This window comes from Pseudochaenichthys georgianus, unplaced genomic scaffold (genome assembly GCF_902827115.2).
Source record: "Pseudochaenichthys georgianus unplaced genomic scaffold, fPseGeo1.2 scaffold_1771_arrow_ctg1, whole genome shotgun sequence".
Classification (NCBI taxonomy): domain Eukaryota; kingdom Metazoa; phylum Chordata; class Actinopteri; order Perciformes; family Channichthyidae; genus Pseudochaenichthys; species Pseudochaenichthys georgianus.
Genome location: NW_027262547.1, coordinates 1 through 20,649, shown reverse-complemented (window position 1 = coordinate 20,649; position 20,649 = coordinate 1). Strand labels below are relative to the sequence as shown.

At 38.2% G+C, this 20,649-nt stretch overlaps 8 non-coding genes across 8 annotated transcripts; all 8 read right to left on the bottom strand.

The window, feature by feature from the left end:
* Positions 1–12,653: 12,653 nt before the first annotated feature.
* trnaq-cug (transfer RNA glutamine (anticodon CUG)) lies at positions 12,654–12,725 on the bottom strand. Its single transcript has one exon. It is a non-coding gene; the product is annotated as a tRNA-Gln (tRNA).
* Positions 12,726–13,228: 503 nt separating this feature from the next.
* Positions 13,229–13,300, bottom strand: trnaq-cug (transfer RNA glutamine (anticodon CUG)). Its single transcript has one exon. It is a non-coding gene; the product is annotated as a tRNA-Gln (tRNA).
* A 2,652-nt stretch (positions 13,301–15,952) lies between these two features.
* trnaq-cug (transfer RNA glutamine (anticodon CUG)) lies at positions 15,953–16,024 on the bottom strand. The gene has a single exon. It is a non-coding gene; the product is annotated as a tRNA-Gln (tRNA).
* Positions 16,025–16,530: 506 nt separating this feature from the next.
* Positions 16,531–16,602, bottom strand: trnaq-cug (transfer RNA glutamine (anticodon CUG)). The gene has a single exon. It is a non-coding gene; the product is annotated as a tRNA-Gln (tRNA).
* Positions 16,603–17,180: 578 nt separating this feature from the next.
* Positions 17,181–17,252, bottom strand: trnaq-cug (transfer RNA glutamine (anticodon CUG)). The gene has a single exon. It is a non-coding gene; the product is annotated as a tRNA-Gln (tRNA).
* A 513-nt stretch (positions 17,253–17,765) lies between these two features.
* On the bottom strand, positions 17,766–17,837 carry trnaq-cug (transfer RNA glutamine (anticodon CUG)). The gene has a single exon. It is a non-coding gene; the product is annotated as a tRNA-Gln (tRNA).
* A 201-nt stretch (positions 17,838–18,038) lies between these two features.
* Positions 18,039–18,110, bottom strand: trnaq-cug (transfer RNA glutamine (anticodon CUG)). The gene has a single exon. It is a non-coding gene; the product is annotated as a tRNA-Gln (tRNA).
* A 675-nt stretch (positions 18,111–18,785) lies between these two features.
* Positions 18,786–18,857, bottom strand: trnaq-cug (transfer RNA glutamine (anticodon CUG)). The gene has a single exon. It is a non-coding gene; the product is annotated as a tRNA-Gln (tRNA).
* Positions 18,858–20,649: the final 1,792 nt, after the last annotated feature.

The following is a 20,649-nucleotide window of genomic DNA, read 5'->3' as shown; positions in this document are numbered from 1 at the left end:
AACCCCTTGCAGCCAAAGTGAGATAATTAGATTATACATTGGACTACAGGTTGATCTACAGGCCCTTTGGGGGATCCCCGAACCACAGCTTTAATCCCCACCTCTGCCCCCCCTGCCTCGTACAGTCATAACCTCATATGTTGCCAAATATGGAAACAAATCCCACTTACTTGTTCTGTAATCTCGCGTTAAAACCCCGGATGTTGGTTACTGTAAAGTCCCCGTGCGTTAAGGCGGAATACCGGAGCCGGTGTTTCTCCGCGCGCTTCAAACAGCATTGTGTTGATTTCTCTCTTAATATCTGCTACCAATCCCATCTGGCCGCCTGTGGGCTATTCTCTCTGAGTTATATTTTGGGACTTGTCAAAGTGCCGGCAATAAAACACACTTTATTACCATCACGTGTTCCGCTTTTCTTTTTTTTCTCTCGCTGCTGCTGCTGCTGCTCATAAATTATTCTGCACGGAGAGACACTTTATCCGATAATGGCGCCAAGGAGAAAAACGATTTAATCTCTGTGTGCTGGTGGAGATTTTTTAAAAAGAAGATAGGAGTGTGTTGTCCGCATTTTAACTAGCAGAGGGACTGGGGTGTAATGTATTCCCCTTTCTCTGCTTTTCTAATCGTGTTCTCTCCTGTTTTTGAAAGATACACACGATTAGGTTTTCTGGCATTTTCTTAAAATGTTAAAATACAAGACAATGATTTTTCTCCACATTTTCTGGGCATTTAAATCCAGATTTCCCCTTTTTTATATAAAAGAGGTATTGCGTATTGCTTTAATAATTATTGGTACATCATATTGGTTGAATAACACGTGTTTGTGGATGTTTTTAACCCGTGCGTAATTTCCATGTTTGTGCGTAAAACAGATCTACATGTGGGCATGTTACCTAACAGTGTTTTTTATTCCTCTTGTACGTATTTTTCTTTTCCTTTAAAGATGCAAAAACACTGATTCTCTTTGCATTTTAATACAAATTTCATTTTTTTTTACATATAAAAGAATATTGTTTATCGCTTTAATAATGAATGGTATAACATATAGTTGAATGGATTGGGTTTGTGAAGGTTTTAATGGTGTAAACCCCGTGCGTAATTTGCATTTTTTTGGTGCGTAAAACAGCTCTACATGTTGGCACTTAGTTGTTGATCCTCACTGCAGTCCTTTCCTCGAAAACAAGCCGAGTCTAAAGAACACTGCTGCTTCCGGATGTTTCTGGAATGCTGTTTGGAGCATTTGTTTCCTGCTTTGATTTCCGTAAATGGAGAGCCATAAAACCATAACGTGGCTCTGTGAAAACACACCGCCTGTGTGTGTGTGTGTGTGTGTGTGTGTGTGTGTGTGTGTGTGTGTGTGTGTGTGTGTGTGTGTGTGTGTGTGTGTGTGTGTGTGTGTGTGTGTGTGTGTGTGTGTGTGTGTGTGTGTGTGTGTGTGTGTGTGTGTGTGTGTGTGTGTGTGTGTGTGTGTGTGTGTGTGTGTGTGTGTCCTCACACGGCTTCTCAAGTGTCAAAACAACACCAGTGAACCAAAAGTTAGGCAACGCGTAAAGATTTCGTTAAAAATATATATAAAAGTCCTCTTTAAATAACATAATGATGAGCTAATAATATAAAAGCCACTAATATTAATAAACTAAAATGCAAATAAAAACTAAAAAACCGTTGGAATTGAACTTATTACAGGTAGGAGTATCTGTCTACATTAGATGAGCACTTACATAATGAACATTTCACATTTATTTTGCAGAAATAACGCGATTTCTTTGTCTTTTTCATCTGGTTATAGGATGTATTAACTCAAGTCGTGTCAAGGAAAAGGTCTCCAAATTGTTCATCAACCGTATAATAGGAACAATTTAGATGAAAATTGTGTTTTTAAAATAACATTTGTACAGGTGCAACATCCAATATCAGAGTAGTGCTGTGCAGAATCCGTTTATTCTGGGATATACCTAATTTAATTAACATAGAATAACAGAATGTTAATGTTAATGTCTTGAACGATAACACCTCCTCCAACAGAAATGTCCCGGGACAGTCGTCCTGTTCGAGGTGCATTCAGGGTAACTGGGAAAAGAGAACTCTCCGTGTCTAATAAACTACAGAAGTGAAAGATGGGGATGAAAATGGCGCAGACCTGAATCTGTAGCGCCATCTAGAGTTTGATTCAGCGTGCAGCAGCAGCAGCAGCAGCAGATCTACACCGCAGTGGTTTAACATGAACATATGTGTGCTATTGATTAAGATTTTGGGGATGATTAGGAGGATTTATTTAGCAACGCTTTTAGTATATATTCTTCTGTCGATGTAGTAAAATATATTTACATTTGTGGTGAAGTTTCTTCCTGGTGTTAAAAGAGGAGACACTCATTTAGTTGCATGCATCAAACAATTAAACAACTAACGCACATTTAAAAAAAGAAACCACATTTAGAGAAGCGTGTCTCTTTAGTTTCTGCGGTTTGCTGCACCTTGTATTTACGGGCTTGTATCGCCCCCTGGTGGCTCAAAGTACAAACAGCACTTTGATTTAATATTATATAATTACCTGAACATGCATCAATATAATAACCACTTCAAATCCCGAGACACACCATAAAAATGTAGAACAACATACCTATTGTATTGCACATGTGTTATACTATAGGCTATGTATTTGCAATAGAACATACGCTGATAGGTGCACCAGGCTGTCGACGCGCATTAGCCATTTCAATTATAATCTTTTGTCGTTGTGTTACCTTTATCAGAAGAGGATGGCCCACCGCTTCACGTCAAGCTGTTAGAGTCCTGAAAAAGAAGAATTTGGATGAGAAAGAGCTTCCAAAAATGTGAAGAAATCAGACATGCAAAGCCACGACAGGAAGATACTTTGGTAAATTAATGAGATTAGTTGAGTTAAAAACCTGAAATCCGGCTCTCCGAGGGACCAACCTGCAGGTGGACTTCTTGTTGGTAAATGAGCGTCTGCATCTGAAGGCTGTGCCCCATCCTTCCTGCAGGGAGGGAGAGACGGGCATTATATAATTTACTGACAGAGGACACACACACACACACACACACACACACACACACACACACACACACACACACACACACACACACACCTCTCTCTCTCCTTTTCTGTCTGTCCGTCTTTCTGTCTGTCTTCAGCTTTAATTTAATGTTTGTCTCATTCTGTGCGTCACTGTCTCCTTTTGTCTCTTTGTTTCTTTCTCTCTCACACACACACACACACACACACACACACACACACACACACACACACACACACACACACACACACACACACACACACACACACACAACACACACACACACACACACACACACACACACACACACACACACACACACACACACACACACACACACACACACACACACACACACACACACACACACACACACACACACACACACACACACACACACACACACACACACACACACACACACACACACACACACACACACACACACACACACACACACACACACACACACACACTCTCCCTGCTGCATTGCAGTGGGTTGTAAATACTGAGTGTCAGCTGAGCTCCAGTGAGCAGAAGTGAAATACTACTGTCTTTGTCTCTCTCTATCTCTCACACCCAGCCGGCTGCCCTCCGTTGGGGGATGAAACAGAAATGTAAAATCCAACACTAAAAAAGAGTAGAAAATACTGTCTCTTTGTCTCGCTGACACTCAGGCTTCCCTCGTAAAATATAAAGAACGTCAATGAAAACAAAAACCCAGAGGAAGGGGCTCCTCTTGTCTCGCTCTGTCCATCTGTCCGAGCTTCTTTTATGGACGAGAAATTCAGTTTCTCAGAGGCCTCCAATGATTTATAAACCCAAAAAACGAGATATTTCTTACCTATATTTCTGTCTCGTCTGTCTCCGTAGAGGACATGGAAGCTAAATGTCCATTTTTGGCCATTTTATCAATAATTTCTTTCAGTTTTTTAGTTTGAAATGGGGAGAAACAGTTTTCCTTTGATGTTTTTCACCTCAAGGACACACAGAAACCCACTTTGTGTTCTATCATTACACTAAACATGCACACTATGAAGATAATGCATGTGTGTGTGTGACTGCACTTTGAGAATCCTTCCTTGTATTAACATCATGCATCCTTTAACACTTGATATTGAAGTCATGTCTCGTTACACTGAAGCAAAGCATCCTCACGTGTCCTACATCAGGCCTTGCTATTATAACGAAACATAATATGATATTATACAACATGCATCATAACGGAATAGCGCTGTCCCCTCTTGTGTAACCCTTTCCAGTTGGTTGAAGTGTTTTGAAAACAGTTACATTAAATTGCATGTGACTTTTCTCCAAAGCCAATACAATAAGCGCATTCAGCCATGAAGGAACAATGTAACACGTAGCTGCCAATAAGCCAGACAGTGTTACCTGTCTACCCAATATATATTATAAACGCATCTGGGCATTTAGGGATTACAAAATGTAGTTGAAGTGGCTGAAGAAGACACATGTGGCCAATGCAGACACCATAGAGTGTAATGCATTCGGACTCACGTGATATCTGTAAAAGTGAAGTCCATTTTGAAAGCCTGATTTAAAATCTTCTCAGCCTTTGATGCATTCAATGATCTACACATACATGCATCTAGTGGACCAAATAGTGTACAGTATATATTTTTCGTTTAACCAACCAGATGTTAAATGTGTGTTAGCCTACCTGATGGGAGCAGCTGGATCTGAAGCATCCTGCGACACAAGCAGAACAAGCACATTAGAGCAGAGGAAACGAAATATCAGTCAGACATTAGTGAATGCATTTATACAAAGAAATAGGCCTTAAAACATGAGAGAAATCATTCAAGAAATATACGTACGTGTCTTGTTCCGTCTGTGAGCGGCCATTTTTACTGTTTGTTGTACTTTTATATCTAAAGTCTGTAAACAAAGGCTTTTTTCAGCTAATTTTAACATTAAAAAGTCGCTTTTAACGAATAAAAACGACAAATACAGTTATAAAAGTTGCGTAGAGATAAAGAATGTAGATTGCGCGGGTGAAGAGGAGCAGCTCTGGTGTACCGAGAGCGCGCGAGGCTGCTCGTGAGGGTATGCACTGCACGTGCACACATGACCGTTACCGGCCAATGGCGGCAGGCCGTAAAAATGGTTTTATGACCTGAGAGAGTGTAAATCCCGCAGACAGGGGGGGATTTGTGGCAGCTGCATTCAAGAGAAAGCTGCATACACACACACACACACACACACACACACACACACACACACACACACACACACACACACACACACACACACACACACACACACAGACAGACCTAACACTTTTCTTAACCGTTTTTTTCGCGAGATATTTCTTTCTCTATTACATTTTTTATTTCGTTAATACTTAATTTGTATTATTTCGTTGAGTTTAATTATATATATAATAATAATAATAATAATACAACCTAAAAAAAGATAGATAGAGAGAGGTAGCCCGCAAACTGTAAAATAATAGTGGAAATTAATATGAAAACAGGGGAAATATTTAAAGATTTTGATCGTTTTTATTTCATTTTATTTCACTCGTTTTATTTATTTTAATCAATAATAATTATTGGTATAAGGGGACACAATAATAAAATCATGCTAACTATAACAAGCATGCAGGATGGCGATTTAAAAACGATATGAAAATGTAAAAGTAAATATAAGAAAAATAAGATAAGATGTTTTCTCACTGTTTTTATTTTAGTCGAAATAAATACTAATAACCAACTAGAGGGGGATACAATAGCCTGCAAACAACATATTAAGATACATTTAAAAATGCCTCAAGAAATTCTAGCATTTAAAAAGGCGATGAAACATTATCACAGTTGTTATCACGTGGTCATATTTAGATCACATCGATATTTGTGGTTAACTGGGAAGAGGTCCAAGAACATTTTAACCTGCGGTTTTTCTCTAACCGCAGTGTGAACACCACACACACACACACACACACACACACACACACACACACACACACACACACACACACACACACACACACACACACACACACACACACACACACACACACACACACACACACACACACACACACACACACACACACACACACACACACACACACACAACACACACACACACACACACACACACACACACACACACACACACACACACACACACACACACACACACACACACGAACACTAAAGGCCTCTGATCCAGTATACCTTGAAATTATGCTGATTTGGTTTTTATTAATTTGTGCAAAACTATAAAGAAAACCACTGGTAGCAGACCCTTAACCTTAAACTAACAAGATGCTAGCCTAATTTTAATAGAACGAAAATAAAGAATATTTCCATTTTTCCACAAATTAAACAGAAGCACAGACAAAAAAGTCCCGATCAGACTCGCATTTTGAAACCAAAACACACATGTTTGTAATGCAAAGAAAGAAAGTCGTGGCTTTTCCGAAGCCGCAAAAGTTTACAAGACATTTAACAAAATGCATTTTGTTTGCTTATTTTTTTGTACACTTTTATTAGTATGGATTTAATGAATGAGGAGAAACAAGGGCCATTTCCCAGTGTACATATCTTTGAATGTATTACAATTGTTAGGAAATACATAAAGGTATCTTTGAAATATGATATGGTATTTGCTTGTGATGATATCGGGATTACTTTCTCACAAAAATGCAATATTTTTACTGATGCAAAGAAACGATGTGTTCCTTTTCTGGCCACCTGGGGGCAGCAGAAACAATTTGTGAACACAACAAAGACACAAGAGCGCTTTTAAGTTGAGATGACCAACTTGTAATATAATAGGTCCAGCAGTTTAAAGCAAAAACTGTTTTTCATTTAAAGTAATTTTTATGCCCATCTGACGAGTGTAAGATAAATAAGACGTTATTTTGTTGCCTAATATATTAGTTATAGCCGCTTAAAAGGGGCCATATTCTCCTCATTTTCAGGTTCATATCATGTCTCTATACTTTAAAGAGACCTCTCCTGCTGATGTGCAGGTGTATATCAGTATGTAGTGTCTCTACTTTAAAGAGTCCTCTCCTGCTGATGTGCAGGTGTATATCAGTATGTAGTGTCTCTACTTTAAAGAGTCCTCTCCTGCTGATGTTCAGGTGTATATCAGTATGTAGTGTCTCTACTTTAAAGAGTCCTCTCCTGCTGATGATCAGGTGTATATCAGTATGTAGTGTCTATACTTTAAAGAGTCCTCTCCTGCTGATGTTCAGGTGTATATCAGTATGTAGTGTCTCTACTTTAAAGAGTCCTCTCCTGCTGATGATCAGGTGTATATCAGTAGGTAGTGTCTCTACTTTAAAGAGTCCTCTCCTGCTGATGTTCAGGTGTGTATCAGTATGTAGTGTCTCTACTTTAAAGAGTCCTCTCCTGCTGATGTTCAGGTGTATATCAGTATGTAGTGTCTCTACTTTAAAGAGTCCTCTCCTGCTGATGTTCAGGTGTATATCAGTGTAGTGTCTCTACTTTAAAGAGTCCTCTCCTGCTGATGTTCAGGTGTATATCAGTGTAGTGTCTCTACTTTAAAGAGTCCTCTCCTGCTGATGTTCAGGTGTATATCAGTGTAGTGTCTCTACTTTAAAGAGTCCTCTCCTGCTGATGTTCTGCAAGACTGCATTTAGTGTTAAAAATGTGCATTTCTAGGGCTAAGAAACGTAAATGAATGCAGCTTCAGAGCATGCTAAGAAAATCACATTCATTTGATTTAAAACCGTGAATAAATAAACATTAATTTAGCTCAAATGGTATTTTTTCTCTCTCTCTCTGAAGGTATAGCTGCCATAAAACGGGCCTCTCTCATTTCCATGTTAATGACAATAGCCGCCATCTTATTGAATTCACCACAATCCACCTGCATGTGCATTTCTACCATTTTAGAGTCAATGAGAACTGAAGAGGCTAAATGCATGCAATCAGATGTAAATGCATGTCTTCGGACACACTTCTCGCACACCTGTAACACAAGCTGTATTTCATCTAAAAACAGATATTTCCCCCCACTTCGACTTAAAGGTGGGGTAGGTAAGTTTCAGAAACCGGCTCGAGATACACTTTTTGTTATATTCCATGGAATGCTCTTAACATCCCGATAGCAATGAATATCTGAAGTGCTTTGACAAGAAATCCATAAAAAAATGTAATCTGGAGAAGCCGTAATACTGTAAAAAGTACAACCAATCCGATTGGATGGCCTACCTGCCTGTCAGCCTTCCTTCGGGGCACAAACTTATCTCGTGCCCTCATTGGTCATGTGCGCGTTCGTGTGTGTTGGAGGCGGGGCTCTGTAAGGAAGTGGCAGATTTTCTCCGGTTGTGTATTTTCAAATTCTAGCGATCTCGAGCCGGTTTCTCAGACTTACCTACCCCCAGTGGCGTTTCTATATGTACAAAAGTGGTGGGGCACAAAAAACTTAGATGTCTATAAGCTTCTGCAGTGAGGTTCATGGCTGGTGAGGCACTGGCTCTTCAGGTTTACAAATATTATATTTTGACCTAAATCAAAATATAATATCATTTTCAAAAATCTCTTTAGTCTGATGCTTCAATTAATTTTAAACAGACAGTTCAACAGAAGGATACCCAAACAATGTAATTTTATCATTTAAATATTGAATTGTTCTCTCTTAGGAAGTAAGATCCCATTTTCAATAAAATTGTGGTCTTACCTTGACTTGAAGATGAAGTCCATTTGCCTATCCTTCTGGACAAAAATCTCTATTACTTAATAAAAGTCCTCCTTATCTTCTTGTAGTTTCAAAAGTCTATCATAAATCTAAATGATGGATTTATGATTCGAAAATGATAAAAGTAGGGTAGACATGTGGATATTATCCGGCTGAACAAAACGTACATTTATCTAACAGCTACGTTTCCCACAGATCTTATTTTGAGCTATTTTCTAAAATCCCATGGAGAAATCTCATTGCTCTTTTGTGGAGGGAAGCCATGCGCAGCTAACTTCCGGGTTTTAGGACACATCTCTCTCCTCCTCTTCACCTGCTCTTCACACACCACACTTTTCGCGGCACAGTACTTACAGCCAATCAGCTCTGAATGATGTGAGATGACGTATGGTGGGGATGGCAGCTCTATGCCCCTATGGTCGTTATTTTCTGCCACACACATTAAATAGGAAAATACTCTGAGCATGCGCAGTGTAGTTTTTACAGTCACCGGTCGCTTTTTTTTTTGCATTTTGTTGTAATCATTATTTTAATACTTTCTGCTGACACTAGGTGGGGCTGTCCCCCTAATGACCAGTCGCCACTGCCTACCCCACCTTTAAGGAATACTCAGCTATGCATGTAACGTATTGGCTATTGTCATTGCATACTGCTCAAGACAATAAGCAGTCTAGGCTGTGGTAATATATCTTGTTTTTGTTTACGTCTTTGATTTAGGCTTTGTATTTTATAGCCATGTCAATCTCAGACAGAACAGCAGAAGTGTTGACTACATTGTAACGCCTATATTTGCTTTTAAAATGCAGTGTTTTGTCATTAGCGGTGAAAGAAAGTGGACTTTTTAAAAGATGTGGTAAATACTTGTGTATGCTGCTCTTTCCCCCTTGCATATCATTTATTTATGTTTTGCTATGTTTACAAATGTCATGTTCTTATATGTTGTATGTCAAGGACTACGGATGGAAATTAGGTCAAAACTCAAATCCGGCATATTTACACTTGAAGCATTATTTGTCTAAAGTGTTCATTAATGTGCATTAATTCAAATAAACGATTAAATGAAATGAAGATGCTTTTTTACAATGCTTGGTTGATCATTATACGTGTGCTTTTCTCACATACTGTATGAGATATTTGCATTTCGCAGAAGGTGTCCAGGAACTCTAGTCTTCAAGCAAAGAGAATATAGAAAAATCCACATAAGGAAACTAATATTGTGGAAAAAGGCTTGAAGTAAATAAATGAGAAGCATTTTAAATACAATTAGAGAAGTGTTGGGAAAATACTGAATGTTCCTTCTATATCAAACGTGAAATTATTACTGATAATCCATCATTCCATTTTTATGTCAATAACGGAGATTTCATATATAGCTGCTACGTGTGACAGCTTCCGGTTCCGGGGCATTCTGGCTACGCATCACTCATTCACCAATGGGTAATGTTTAGATGGATTTTAGGAACTTCCCCTCGATTCTATTGGCTCTCACGGTTAACAAGAGGTGTCAATCATCAAAATTGAACGAGGAGGGCCAGAGATATGGAAAATGCACCCAAATGACCCCAGAAGTGGTTTTTCCTTTTTCTAAACCTCTCTAAAAAGGTCAAATGTCACTTGTTTTGCATCAATCTTGATACAGGGTACTTATTATATGTTATAGTGTGGATTCCTAAATCTTTTAGTCTCCGATCCCATCATCCAAGGGTGGTTTTCACTATGAGTAATGTTTTTTTTTTGGACGTGACACTATAATTTACATTCTTTTACTATGTTCAATCTGAATTTACTTTAAAAATAAAAAACCTCTATATTGATTCTGACTCTTCTACATCCAACTCACAGGTGTATCATTGCTTTGAGAAAAAAGATGATTAATTTACCCTTTTTAGAAGTGAAGATATGGTCATTTTGTTCTGGGAATATCATTTTCGAGCCTGAGGCCTGAAAAACAGGCTCAGCGCTCAACAGATTAAAGGAACTTGCTTCCCTGAATGCACATGTAGATGACATAACGCGTGCTGCTTGAGTAGTAGTTCGGCTGGCTGAGAGATGTAGCAAGTTATACATTTTTTCTGTGAGTAAAAGTAGTTTTCTGGCAATACAGTCGATCATTATCCCGGTGATTATTTCGCAGAAAAACCTATCAACCCGCCCCCTTAAAGAAAACTCTCGGAAAGGAACGGAGCCATAAAATCTGGCTCCCTTCAAAGAGCCTTAATTCCCATCAATACTCTGCACCACATATTTATCTGCATGAACAGTTGTGAGATAATCCACAGTAGAAAACCCACAAGCTCAGATTTATTTAAAGTGGACCTATCATGCAAAATGCACTTTTGTACGTCTTTCATACATGAATATCTGTCCCCGGTGTTTCAGGGAACTCACCAAGTGTCAGAAAACACAACCCTCTCTCTTTTCCTCCGTACCCAAATCTTTTAAAAACGGGGCTGCAACGAGCGGATACAGATTCCATCCGACCCGACGTCAGCCCGGAATACTGGACGGTGAGGCTCCGCCATGGGCAACGCTCCACCTATCAGGGGAATGGGGGGTTGGGCCACGGCCGGCCATTGCCACTCGAAAGCGCTGGAGACGCTGTAGTACATATGCCAGGCCTGTAGGTGGCGCTGTAGTCTGCCACAAAAGCAGCGAATAAGACTTTCAGCGCATGGTTGCCATGGTTGCCCTTCTGTTTATTCTCCGCTGTGGCTCTTTTTCTCCCTCCCCGTCGAGGCAAGCTGTAATTCTCTCCGGTTTGCCACCAGCAGATGACAAACACCCACCTCTCCGCCTCTTCCAAGGAACGAGGGGACCGTGCGGCAGAGTTTCAGTTAAAAAAAATTCCGCCGGTCAACATGAAGTTCAAATCTTCCGGACAAAAATAGAAAAGTGCTGGGAAAAGGTCTTCTTTGTTATTTATTGAGCTTTAAAACAAATGAATAATGACTCTATATAATAATATAAGAATAATACACGGAGGACAGAGCCTCTCTTTTCCTCTCCCTCTTCTGAGAGCCCAGCAGCTGATCTCAAAGCACACCCCCCTCTCCTGCAGGGGGGCGTGGTCAGCTGCAGCTCATTTGCTTTAAAGCTACGTCACAGAATCAGCCCCTGCAAAAACAGGGCTGGAAAAGAGCAAATAGAGCGAAATGAGGCATGATCTGTTTGGTATTTTGAAAAAAAAACTTCACAGACGTGTTTTATATAAGTTTGGCCCTACAATATATTTGTCAAGTATAGCATGATAGGTCCACTTTAAACTACTTCAATAACCCAGATTTAATCTAATCTTCACGGTACGTCCACACAGCAGCTTTTCAAAAATCTTGAAAATCTTGGAGCTGGGCGTGTCTGACAGCTTGGGGATTTTTTGGGGGCAATACGACCAACAACCAATCACATGAATCTCCCGCCCCCGACATACAAAGCAAAAAACCCCGGGGATTTTATGCGAGCAATATATATATATATAAACTCCCCAAACAGGCGAAACCCTACCAGTTCCACCCACTGTCTCTGCCACCTCCCTCCATGCCTGGTTCCTCCGGTTTGTATCCCGTTAATAGTTCTGGTCGTAAAGAACCGGGTGATTTGCTACCGTCATTTCTCGTTTGGAATATGAGGAAATGAACTGCGGTCTGGCTCTCCCGGCTTACACGCGGTTTGATTGGCTAGCGCTTCTACTGTCAGATTTGCATAAACGTGTTTGATTGGCTGACGCTTCCAGCTCAGCTTCAAAAGTTGAACATTGCTCAACTTTTGAATCCTGAACATCCTGGAAATCTTCGCTTCGCTCCCCCACAATGCAGTTCGGCGAAAAGCGACGTCATCCCCATTCAAAGTCAACGGGCAGAGAAGCGTTGGAAGCGGTGGAAGATTCGTCTAAAGCTGCTGTGTGGACGACAATAAATCAGGTTCTACCGAGATTTGAACTCGGATCGCAGGATTCAGAGTCCTGAGTGCTAACCATTACACCATAGAACCACATGAGACTCTGTCAGGTAAATAATTACTACAACAAACGATAATAGAATATACAAAAGTGAGGGGAAAGCAAATGATTGGACACAGAGAAGAAAAGATTTTGAGGTAAATATATAAAAAGCTCATTTTAAATCATATTAGTGATGGGGTAGAAATGTAGTTTTACACAATGTTGGACCATTGCAGTCTAATATTAAAACTATCACCTTTAATCACTTTTATAAATTAATGTTTGCCTAAATATCCCTTTATTTCAGAATCAGAAATACTCCAAAAACGTTACATCATGTTGTATATAGTGTAACAAATCAACCCAGTGCCTTTTTGTGTGGGAACCAAGCGCTGCTACCCTCTGTATCAGCCTACAAAGTACATCATCACTGCACCACTCTATTAATCGACATGCACAGTTGTGAGATAATCCACAGGAGAAAAACCCACGAGCTCAGATTTAATCAAACTACATCAATAACCCGGATTTAATCTAATCTTCACAATAAATCAGGTTCTACCGAGATTTGAACTCGGATCGCAGGATTCAGAGTCCTGAGTGCTAACCATTACACCATAGAACCACATGGGTGACCATTAGGTAAATAAATACTAAAACAGACATTAAGAGAATATACAAACGTGAGGGGAAAGCAAATGATCGGACACAGAGAAGAAGAAATGGGGGTTTGAGGTAAATGTGAGCTTTTTGCTCATTTTAAATCATATTAGCGAAGGGGTAGAAAAAAAGGGTTTCCATGTAGTTTTACCCAATGTTGGACCATTGCAGTCTAATATTAAAACTATCACCTTTAATCACTTTTATAAATTAATGTTTGCCTAAATATCCCTTTATTTCAGAACCAAAATAATAATAAGAAATTACCCCTTATCTAAAAAGTATGGAATATTTATCTAAATATTTGTAATCATTTTGTAAAAATATATAACATTTAAAACACTGAAGATTGTGAGCTATTTCCCCAAAAAATACATTTCGGAATTCAGCTTCAACACGACAGCTTCTAAAAACTTTACATCATGTTGTATATAGTTTAACAAATCAACCCAGTGCCTTTTTGTTGTGGGAACCAAGCGATGCTACCCTCTGTATCAGCCTACAAAGTACGTCACTCTGCACCACTCTATTAATCTACATCAGTGGTTCTCAAACTTTTTCTGTCATTCCCCACTTTGAACAGGTGGCCTCTTCAAGCCCCACCTGTTCCTCATCGCTCCAATAAAATGGTAGGCCAAGCTTAAAATTGTCAAATGTATCGTTCTATAACAGGGGTCTCCAACTTTTTTTAGGATGAGGGTTACTTTCAAAAAATAAAACAAGTCGTGAGCTACTTTGACTCTTTTTTGTTTTTTTGCAGTGTATATATTTAGCACATTTTAACATTATTATATGCTACCTTTAACCTTTGAGTGCTGTTTGGGTCTGTGGGACCCGTTTTCAGTGTTTACTAAAATAAAATGTATGCAATTTAATTATTTTAACCTGCTTTATTTGGTGGTGGACGTCACCTCCTCTAGGGGGGTCCGGGGGCATGCACCCCCAGGAAGATTTGTTTTAAATGTTGAAGTTGAATGCATCAATCTGGTGCACTTTGAGCTAGGGCTGCTCAATTAAATCGAATTTTAATCGCAATTACGATTTTGGCTTGCAACGATTATGAAAACAACATAATCGAAATAAAACGATTTTATTTATTTTTTAAATAGGTTTTTCAGTTGAATTATACTTAAAGTTCAGGGTAATCAACTGTTAAAAACATACTTTTAAAATTATTTTCTTCAATAAATTGCTGTTTTCAAAGTAAATGGTTAATCGTTTTTAATAATCGTGATATCAATTATTGACCCAAATAATCGAGATTATGATTTTTGCCATAATCGAGCAGCCCTACTTTGAGCCCAACATGAATTTATGGAAACAGCTCTCAACACAGATGAAAGGGAGCTGTATACTTTTCAATAATCCAAACATCTTTAGAATATGATCACAACCAGTCATTTAAACTTGTTTATTCTTATCTTATGTTACCTAGTTAGCATTCTTTCTTTTTATTTATGCATATTTGACTAATCACTCCCCTTTTAAACTTTTTACTGTCCTATAGTACACATTGGAATGATTTCTTACTTTATTTTGTACAACTTTATTAAATAGATAAAGGTGTGCTCTCTCTCCCTCTCCCTCCCTCTCTCTCTCTCACTCTCTCTCTCTCTCCCTCTCTCTCTCTCTCTCTCTCTCTCGCTCCACATTGCTTTTCTTCCCGACTGCAACGCTGTTGTGTGTGTCTGTGAGAGCGTTTCACATGTGTGTATGAGAGATTTTTACCAGTGGCGAGCCTGTCTCTGAGGGCCTAAGATATTCTACAACATAATATTTAAAAACATTTAAACAAATTATATTTTTCTTTATATATTTTTAAAAAATATGTTTTTAGTAATATTTGTCATTAGTTTTACCAAAAATAACTTGATTAAATTGTATTTAAAATAACATTTCCAAAGAAATAAATCCTTTGAATCTGCCTATTCAGTTTCTGTTTGAATGTGAAGGGTTAAATGGAAGAAGCTGATTGGACGTCCAGCTGTGAACTCACAGAGGGTCGCTATAGTAACTGAACGAGAGTAATGTCAAATGATAGTACAATTGACCAATCATATCTTCCCTCTAAATGGGTGGGCTTTATTATCGCGGACTTTATGAAACGCTATGAAACGTTTCTTGTTTCCATAGCAACAACAACTGTCAACAGCGTAAACTTGCCTTGAAAATAAAAGCATGCCAAATTACACTTAAGACATACAACTGCAACGAAAGTAACAAACACAATGCAATATCATTTTCAATTTCAAAGAACACAAATTGGGTTATCTACAGGTGTTGTTTTGTGTGGTAGAGGGTCGCTTTTCATTGATACGTTTTGCACCCCGGGCTGTGCGTTGTTTTGATATTCCACCAGTGTATAAATAATAAATAAATGTGAAAAAAAAATGTGAAAAAAAAATTTGAATTTTTTTTTTTTTAAATATTTTTTTTTTTCGCGACCCACCTATCACATCTCTGCGCCCCACCAGTGGGGCGCGCCACACACTGTGAGAAACGCTGATCTACATGTCATGCACAGTTGTGAGATAATCCACAGTAGAAAAACCCACGATCTCAGATTTAATCAAACTAATTCAATAACCCGGATTTAATCTAATCTTCACAATAAATCAGGTTCTACCGAGATTTGAACTCGGATCGCAGGATTCAGAGTCCTGAGTGCTAACCATTACACCATAGAACCACACGGGTGACTGCCAGGTAAACAAGTAAAATAAACAATAAGAGAATATACAAAAGTGAGAGGAAAGCAAATGATTGGACACAGAGAAGAAAATATTTTGAGGTAAATATATTAAAAGCTCATTTTAAATCATATTAGCGAAGGGGTAGACATTTAGTTTTACACAATGTTGGACCATTGCAGTCTAATATCAAAACTATACAAATCACCTTTAATCGCTTTTATAAATTAATGTTTGCCTAAATATCCCTTTATTTCAGAATCAGCAATACTCCAAAAACGTTACATCATGTTGTATATAGTGTAACAAATCAACCCAGTGCCTTTTTGTGTGGGAACCAAGCGCTGCTACCCTCTGTATCAACCTACAAAGAACGTCATCACTGCACCACTCTATTAATCGACATGCACAGTTGTGAGATAATCCACAGGAGAAAAACCCACGAGCTCAGATTTATTTAAACTTCATCAATAACCCAGATTTAATCTAATCTTCATAATAAATTAGGTTCTACCGAGATTTGAACTCGGATCGCAGGATTCAGAGTCCTGAGTGCTAACCATTACACCATAGAACCACATGAGACACCATTAGGTAAATAAATACTAAAACAGACAATAAGAGAATATACAAACGTGAGGGGAAAGCAAATGATCGGACACAGAGAAGAAGAGATGGGGTTTTGAGGTACATGTGAGCTTTTTGCTCATTTTAAATCATATTAGCGAAGGGATAGAAAAAAAGGGTTTCCATGTAGTTTTACACAATGTTGGACCATTGCAGTCTAATATTAAAACTATACAAATCACCTTTAATCACTTTTATAAATTAATATTTGCCTAAATATCCCTTTATTTCAGAACCAAAATAATAATAAGAAATTACCCCAAAAAATACATTTCGGAATTCAGCTTCAACACGACAGCTGCTAAAAACGTTACATCATGTCGTTTGACAAAACAACCCAGTGCCTTTTTGTTGTGGTAACCAAGCCCTGCTACCCTCTGTATCAGCCTACAAAGTACGTCATCTCTGCACCACTATATTCATCTGCATGAACAGTTGTGAGATAATCCACAGTAGAAAAACCCGCGAGCTCAGATTTAATCAAACTTCATTAATAACCCGGATTTAATCTAATCTTCACAATAAATCAGGTTCTACCGAGATTTGAACTCGGATCGCAGGATTCAGAGTCCTGAGTGCTAACCATTACACCATAGAACCACACGGGTGACTGCCAGGTAAACAAGTTAAATAAACAATAAGAAAATATACAAAAGTGAGGGGAAAGCAAATGATTGGACACAGAGAAGAAGAGATTTTGAGGTAAATATATTAAAAGCTCATTTAAAATCATATTAGCGAAGGGGTAGAAATGTCGTTTTACCCAATGTTGGACCATTGCAGTCTAATATTAAAACTATACAAATCACATTTAATCACTTTTATAAATTAATGTTTGCCTTAAATATCCCTTTATTTCAGAATCAGAAATACTCCAAAAACGTTACATCATGTTGTATATAGTGTAACAAATCAACCCAGTGCCTTTTTGTGTGGGAACCAAGCGCTGCTACGCTCTGTATCAACCTACAAAGTACGTCATCACTGCACGTGCACCACTCTATTAATCTGCATGCACAGTTGTGAGATAATCCACAGTAGAAAAACCCGCGAGCTCAGATTTAATCAAACTACTTTAATAACCCGGATTTAATCTAATCTTCACAATAAATCAGGTTCTACCGAGATTTGAACTCGGATCGCAGGATTCAGAGTCCTGAGTGCTAACCATTACACCATAGAACCACATGGATGAACATGAGGTAAATAAATAATAAAACATACATTAAGAGAATATACAAAAGTGAGGGGAAAGCAAATGATAGGACATCACTCTGTTAATCTGCATGCACAATTGTGAGATAATCCACAGCAGAAACACCCGCGAGCTCAAATGTAATCAAACTACTCCAATAACGCGATTTAATCTAATTTTCAAAATAAATCAGGTTCTACCGAGATTTGAACTCGGATCGCAGGATTCAGAGTCCTGAGTGCTAACCATTACACCATAGAACCACATGGGTGTCGGTCTGGTAAATAAGTAGAACAAACAATAAGAGAATACAAAAGTGAGGGGAAAGCAAATGATCGGACACAGAGAAGAAGAGATGGGATTTTGAGGTACATGTGAGCTTTTTGCTAATTTTAAATCATATTAGCGAAGGGGTAGAAAAAAAGGGTTTCCATGTAGTTTCACCCAATGTTGGACCATTGCAGTCTAATATTAAAACTATACAAATCACCTTTAATCACTTTTATAAATTAATATTTGCCTTAATATCCCTTTATTTCAGAACCAAAATAATAATAAGAAATTACCCCTTATCTAAAAAGTATGGAATATTTATCCAAATATTTGTAATCATTTTGTAAAAATATATAACATTTAAAACACTGAAGATTGTGAGCTATTTCCCCCAAAAAATACATTTCGGAATTCAGCTTCAACACGACAGCTGCTAAAAACGTTACATCATGTTGTATATAGTTTAACAAATCAACCAGTGCCTTTTTGTTGTGGGAACCAATCGCTGCTACCCTCTGTATCAGCCTACAAAGTACGTCACTCTGCACCACTCTATTAATCTGCATAAACAACTGTGAGATAATCCACGGTAGAAAATCGTAAAAAAATCTGATTTATTTAAATACATCAATAACCCGGATTTAATCCAATCTTCATAATAAATTAGGTTCTACCGAGATTTGAACTCGGATCGCAGGATTCAGAGTCCTGAGTGCTAACCATTACACCATAGAACCACACGAGTGAACATGAGGTAAAGAACTACAACATCTCCACCTTGCGGACAAAGTCAGTCATTACACATGTTAGGTCAAAGCGACCTGGACACATACATATTGAAAGACACTTCTACCTTAGAGTAAATGTACTTCTGAACATAAACAAGGCTCCTTTCGGTTGTTGCCTCCCTCCTAATTCAGATGGAGCGTTCTGTAGGATGCCTGAACAAAAGTCTAAATATTCATAATGCCGTTATTATAGTCTTGTGTTATCATGATTAGATGTGATGTTATTGCAGATGTTGTGCTGGGAATAGCATTTAATCAGGAGCAGTGATTTTCATTTCATTTCTGCAGCACAAGTCCCCTTGATTGCGTCTTGCGTTTCGTTCAATGAAACCTTTCATCGGAATTATAACTTCCTTTATCGTTTTTGTAAATCTATTTGATTATTTACATGTTTTGCCTTTATCGTGCACTATTTCTTCTGCATGTTTCAGTGTGTTCGGCGTGAGATTGGGTCTTTAAATATAGGTTTTTTTAAGTTTGTCATGATCAACCGTTAGTAGACATTTCAATGGGTTGATTGGCAAAACCAGTAAAAGGCTTCTTGAAAAAAAAATACATTCCAAAAAACGTAATTTAGGAAAGTTAATAAAAACAAATAGGCCTTTTTGTTGCTGTTGTTGTTGTATATACACGTTTCATTGGTAGCCTATTCGATTTCTCATCTTTAACGTAGTTATTTCTTATTGAAAATCAACGTACAATTGACTTGGACATAAATACGTAACTGCGTGCGTAAAGTGCCCCGAAGATTTAATGTAAAAATGAGACAAGTATCCTTTATCCAATTCGTTGCAAGAATAGATAATTATAGTTCTAGTGTTGTCCTTTATTATAGCAACTCGTATGAGGCATTACACCATGGGCCTTTTTGAATGCTGTCAATTAAAACTATAATTTAGATGACGTTAATAGACGGATTTTAGAACAGTAAATAATTACGTCTCCAACATCAACCCAAAACCCGGACTGAGACACTTCGCAGTCATTGCAAGAAAACAGAAATACATATTATAGCAAATTGTACAAGGCACAACAGCTTTTAATGCTGGACATTAAAGTGTAAAATGTAGATAACACTTTCGCAATAATCCGGATTTTATTTAAATAAAGCATTGCGTGAAACATCCCCAAAACAACCCAAATCCAGACTGAAACGCCTCGCAGTCATTTACGCCTTTGTTTCCGTTGTAAATCCCTGTTAAATGATCATGTGTTTTGAAGTCTTCAGAGATCATTTAGAAAATGAGACAAGCATGATATTTTCATCGCATTCATTGCAAGAAATCAGAAATTTAATTTGAACTGTGTCCTTAATGAAAGCCAATTGTATCATGCATTACAGCTGTAGGCCTTTTGTCGAATTGACGCGACATGGTAATTAAAATAAAGCCATAATAATCTGGATTTTACACCGTAAAGGAATGCGTAAAACAACCCAAACTCAGACTGAAACACTTCGTAGTTTTAGCAAGAAAACAGAAATTAAAATATATATATTAAAATCAAATCCTATGAGGCGTTACAGCTGCATCATGCACGTCTATTTTGAATGTAAACTACATCATATAGATCAAATTAAAGCATTAATCCGTTTTTAAAAAAGTGAAGCATTGCGTAAAACATCACCAAAACAACCCAAAAATCCAGACTGAAACGCCCTGCAGTCATTAACGCCCTTGTTTCCGGTTTAATCCCCTGCATAGTGGAATGGTCATGTGTTCTGGGGTCTTGTGGTGAGCAG